This window comes from Arachis ipaensis, chromosome B10 (genome assembly GCF_059453495.1).
Source record: "Arachis ipaensis isolate K30076 ecotype BB chromosome B10, ASM5945349v1, whole genome shotgun sequence".
In the NCBI taxonomy this organism is placed as follows: domain Eukaryota; kingdom Viridiplantae; phylum Streptophyta; class Magnoliopsida; order Fabales; family Fabaceae; genus Arachis; species Arachis ipaensis.
In genome coordinates, this window is record NC_142435.1 from 135,407,959 (window position 1) to 135,414,061 (window position 6,103).

The following is a 6,103-nucleotide window of genomic DNA, read 5'->3' on the forward strand; positions in this document are numbered from 1 at the left end:
TAATATATCAATATAAAAGTTATAATTTGTACGGATAGGACCTAATAATTTTTTATAATGCTACATCACATTTTATATAAGTGCAACAACAATTATATTTCATTACTAGAGTAAACAGTAAAAAATATTACATAATTAAAATACTATATAACTCATTTTAATATCATTTTTAATAATTAATAAAAAATAAATCTAAATTTCTTGTGCAAAACAGAATAAAATAAAATATATAAATCAAATAGGTATAAATATAGCAATTATAAAATTTTATTAACAATCTCCTTGTACAAAATTGTTATTATAAGATTATATTAAATTATTAATACAAACAACAATAACAACAAAGCCTTGTCCCATTAGATGGGGTCGATTACATGAATCAAATGACGTCATTGAGTTCTATCACGTATCATGTCTACAGAAATACCGTTTACTTGTAGATCTTGTTTGACCATCTCATAGATGGTCTTCCTAGGTATTCCTCTACCTTTCATCTCATTCATCCTCTTGACTGTGTGCTCTGTCGGTCTTCTTCTCACATGTCCAAACCACTTGAAATGTGATTCTACCATCTTTTTCACAATAGGTACTACTCCAACTCTTTCTCTTATATCTTCGTTCCTTATTCTATCCAACCGCGCATGACCACTCATCCATCTCAATATCTTCATTTCTGCCACACTTAACTTATGTTCATACTCCCCTTTGGCCGTCTAACACTCTGTACCATAAAGTATAGCCGGCTGATAGCAATGCAATAGAATTTACTTTGAAGTTTTAAAAGAACTTTTTGTCACATATAAAAACAGACGCACTTCGCCATTTTTGACGAACTTGCTTAGATCCTATAATTTACATCATGTTCAATCTCTCCATTATCCTGTGTGATGCATCGAAGATACTTAAAACTTTTAACTTTTCGTAGGATGTTTCCTCCAATCTTCACCTCTGTATTAGGGTTTTCCCTTCGGCGGCCGAACTTACATTTCATATATTCCGTCTTGCTACGGCTTATGTGCGAACGATACACTTCTAGAGCTTCTTACCATAAATCCAACTTCTTATTTAGGTCTTCCATTGACTCTCCCATAAAGACGATATCATCGACAAAAAGTATACACCATGGTACAGGTTCTTGGATATGCTCTGTGAGTACTTCCAAGACTAATGTGAAAAGGTATGGACTTAAGGATGATCCCTGGTGTAATCCTATACCAATAGAAAATTCCTCTATCACACCACCTTGAGTTTTTACGGTAGTTGTAGCCCATTATACATGTCTTTAATTACACGAATATGTACAATCCTTATTCTATTCCTTTCCAAAACCTTCCATAAGACCTCCATTGACATCTTATTGTATGCATTTTCCAAATCAATAAACACCATATGTAGATCCCTTTTATTACTATTATGTCTCTCCATCATCCTTCTTAACAGGTATATTGCTTCAATGGTGGATCTGCCTGGCATAAAACCAAATTGTTTCTCCATTACTTGTGTCTCTTGTCTCAACCTCCGTTCTAACACCCTTTCCCATAACTTCATGGTATGACTCATGAGCTTGATCCCTTTATAGTTTTCTCAACTTTGTATATCTCTCTTATTCTTGTAGATAGGTACCAAGGTGCTCTTTCTCCACTCATCTGGCATCTTCTTTGACATTAAAATCTCATTAAAAAGTTTGGTTATGTAAGGTCCCACATCGGTTGGGGAGGAGAACGAAGCATGCCTTATAAGGGTGTGGATACATCTCCATAGCATGACGCGTTTTGACGAGTGAGTGTGGGGGTTTCGGCTATCATCCCTATCGTCAAAGGCAAAACCGTGAGGCCTTGTGTGGCAAAGCGGACAATATCGTGCTAGCGGGTGGTCTGGGCTGTTACAGGTTAACCAACTGATACCTTTCTCTCCAATGCCTTTCCAAACTTCAATCGGAATATTATCGAGTCCTACTGCCCTGCCATTTTTCATCTGTTTTAGAGCCTCTTTTCACTCGAAGTCTCGAATCCTTCGATAGTAGTCGAAGTTTTGATCTTCTTCTCCCTCGTGCATAACCGACCAAGGCTCGGAAAAGTCTTCTATCCTTCCTTAAATAACTCATAGAAGTAGCTCTTCTATCTTTCATTAATCTTTTTCTCTTGAGACAAAATCTCTCCATCTTTATCCTTTATGCACTTAACATGATCCAAGTCTCTCGTTCTTCTTTCACGGCTCTTTGTGATTCTATATATACATTTTTCTCTTTCCTTCATGCCTAAAGACTGGTAGATACCCTCATATGTTCTTATTCTTGCTTTACTTACCGCCACTTTTGTCTCTTTTCTAGTTGCCTTATATTTTTCTCAATTATCTATATTGTGGCACAAAAGCCACTCCTTCAAAGTTAAATAAAGAGGAACAAAATAAAAGAAATAAAAAAGATAGAGTATAATAACGAATAATAATACTATTTTATAGTTTATAAAAAAATCAAAGAGTAGAAATAATGTCCATTAGGAGGAGAAAAGAAAATACTACCGAATGAAAGAGCTATTAGTAAAAAGATTAGATTCTCTTCTAATATATATGACTTTTTACAGTAAATAAGTTATGAAATATAGAAATAGATAAAATAAAAAAATGATCGAAATTGTGTTTTTATTAGATATTATATTAAAATAAAAAATGTAAACAATGAATAAAAATTTAAAATTTAAAATAAAAATATTTAAAATAAAAAAAAACCTAAGAAAAACTTTTGGTAAACAATGACTCAAACAAAGCAATGATAAATTGAATCAAATAATATATATTTGAATTAATTAAATTAAATTAAATTAAATATAATAAATTAATTATAATTGTTTAGCTCAATGAAATAAGTTAAATGAATTAAATAAAAAATATCTTATAAATATGCCTTATAAAAATTATAAAACTTTTAAAATCATTAATCAAAATACATAAAAGAAAAAAAATTAATATGAATTAAAATAAAATCAATTTATTTATTCTAGTCAAATCAAATCAAATAATTAATATAATTGATTAATTATAATTAATATAATCAAATAAAATATTAAATAATTTGATATTTATTTCAATCAAATAAATAAATAATTAATTAACATATTTAAATGAATCAAATAAAATAAATTAAAAAAAATATTTTTAAGAATCAGAAAAGTACATCCATGTAATTTTTTCATCCAAGTTATCCAAGTAACTTCAATCAGACGCGCTTCTCCAACTCCCTTATGCGTTTATTATACACGCGCCTCATATAACGTAAACCTTGTTCACTTCTTCTTCTTAATTCGTCGTTCTCCTCTATTCGCATTTTTCTTCTCTGCTCGCATTCTTCATTATTGATCTGCATTGAATTCAATGTAATAAGCTCCGTCGTTCTTCTTCTTCTTTGTTTTCTTCTGCGATCTACACTTCTGAATGGAAACAATGAATGATTCAACTTCAAATAAGTTGAATGATGTTATTACGTTGAGACAGCTAGGAAATGATTGCTGCATGCTATCACAATAATCTTAAACACTGAACAAAGTAAAAGGAGGCCACCGAACCGAACAACATTCATTTGGTGAATCAAAATCACAAAGGCCACCGAACCAAACAATGTTCATGTGGTGAATAAATGGTGATCAACTTTCAATCAACAAGAATAGTATTTCTCCTCCTCTTCCTCCTCATCCTTCTTCTTTCAAATTCGCACAAGTAGGTTCTTCTTCTGCTTCTTCTCCTTCGCGCACGCAGATTCTTCTTCTTCTTCTTCTTCTCTCGTTATAATCATCCCCCAAAACACCAATATTTTGCTCGGTTAAGTGGAGTTGCTCATTTTGATTCACTTGATTGTTAATGTATTCAGTTGAGTCCTTGTGCATGCAGAAATGTTTTTCTTACTGATTGAATATTTATCATATTTTTTCAGCACATGATTGGTGTTCGGTTCACCTAATTGTTATGTGTTCAGTTGACTTCTTTTGCATGAAAAAATGCTATTCTTGATGATTGAATGTTTATGACGTTTTATTCAGCACATGAATGTTGCTCGATTCAGTGGAGTTGCTCATTTTGATTTACTTGATTGTTAGTGTGTTCAATTGAGTTCCTTGTGCATGTAGAAATATTTTTCTTGATGATTAAATGTTTATGACGTTTTATTTAGCACATGAATGATGTTTGTTTCAGTGGAGTTGGCCATTTCGGTCCATTTCTGTTCTACACAATTTAAAACTCTTCCTCCTCACATTCTACCGCTTCTTCACCGGGGAGAGAAAGAGGAAAAGAAAAAAAATACAGCAGCAATAATAACAAAAGAATGAAGATAAGGAGAAACACGTGAAGAAGAAGGAACGCGAAAAAGAAAGAGGAGAATGATGAGGAGGAAGGTGAATCTCTGTTGCTGTTTTTGTTCGTTTTTGGTTGTTCCTTGCCAAATCTTCTCGCGATTCTTCTCCAGTAGTGGTTTTCGCAGAGAACGTCACTGGAGTTTGAGTGATTTTGAGAGAGATTCAAAGAGAAGGAGCAGTTTTGTATTGAGAAGGAAGTAACGTTTTTTCATAATGAGCACGAAGTAACGAAGGGTTTTCGAGCGCGTGTTTTTACTCGTCATTAATGCGCGTGACTCTATTTAAACTTGGGCCAAGTTGGTTACATGGTTACATGGATGTGTAGCGCACCCATTTAAAAATATACCACATCAACTATGCTATTAATTGAAGAAAACTAATTTTAATAATATATAATAAATGCATACATATTAATGTGAGAACATAGTCAACTTTGATAGTCACAAACATTAAATATGAATAGAAGAAATTTAAGAAGATCCAAAATTAAATATTTATGTACATAAATTTTTGACATTTATGCATCTCTATAAATATGCATAAAAAAGCCTTAATAGAAGCCATCGAAAGATAAAATATTTTGTTTGTAGCTCCAACATAGACTGCACCTTTTAATTCAAAAAAAACTACAGGACATGATGAAGATTGTAACCAAGACAGTATTTGTAATGATCCTTCTCAGTTTACTAGTTACCAATGGTATTTTTTTTTCATTTTATATATTTTTTTTCTTTCAATATCTAAATAGTTATATTACCAAAGATGGATTAATCTTGTTATAGTTTGTGGTAGTCTCTCACAACACAAATTTTTAATTACTTTCCTTCAATATCAAAAGTCAAAATTAAGACCCCAAGAAAGGAGTCTAGCGTGGCATGACATCTTTAAACCAACTCGATTTTAGTTAATATAACATGTTTATATTTTTTTTTCGTTTTTTTCCTCTCAAATATAGTACTTATTTAAAAATAATTTTTACAGTATTTAGATACAACTTTTAAAAGTGACATTTTTAATTAAAACAATAAATAAGATACTTTGACTTAAACTAACAATGTGCTTTTTTTTAATATATAAGAGGTTTTTGATGAAATATTTGTTTTAAAAAAATCATCTTTTAAAAATAAAACTATTTTTGTAATAAAAAATTTTGTACAAAAAAAAAGTTTTAAAAGCCAATCAAGACACATCCATTTATTCTTCTTCCTCTGTGTTTGTGGAAACCTTGTAAACTTTCTATGATGATCTAATTATATTATGCATGATTTTTTTTTTTTTTTGTAGGATTTAGTCTCCCAAAAACCCAAGCAAACGTGGTGCCTCAGCAAAGAGATTGCCCTGGTGGTTGTAGTTTTTTAATTCCTGTTTGCGCTCCAAGATTTCCTGTGTGTATAAATGGCTTTTGTTCATGCGGAAAATTAGATGGTGAAAAACAAAACTAGTAACCTAATATTTGTATGTGTAGCCTGTGGTCTATATATGATATAAAATAAATAAAAATGCTATTTGAATAGTAAAAATTAACCATCAAATCAAATAAATATATGTACAATTTAATATTTTAACTTCTTTATAATATATGTTCTATACTAGTGATTAATTTTAATTTACATTTAATATAATACTATAAAAATAAAATATTTAATAATAAAATTCTTAAAATTTAATAATTTGTTATTACTTTTGGATGTAAAATTTGTGATTTCTTATATAATTATATATTACGGTGGAAATTAGAATAAAATTTTAATCTAGTT

The 6,103-nt window shown here is 30.6% G+C and overlaps 1 long non-coding RNA gene across 1 annotated transcript; it reads left to right on the top strand.

The window, feature by feature from the left end:
* The first annotated feature begins 4,912 nt into the window (after nucleotides 1–4,912).
* LOC110267839 (uncharacterized) lies at nucleotides 4,913–5,866 on the top strand. The gene is made up of 2 exons (XR_002355778.2): nucleotides 4,913–5,045; nucleotides 5,631–5,866. It is a non-coding gene; the product is annotated as an uncharacterized LOC110267839 (long non-coding RNA).
* Nucleotides 5,867–6,103: the final 237 nt, after the last annotated feature.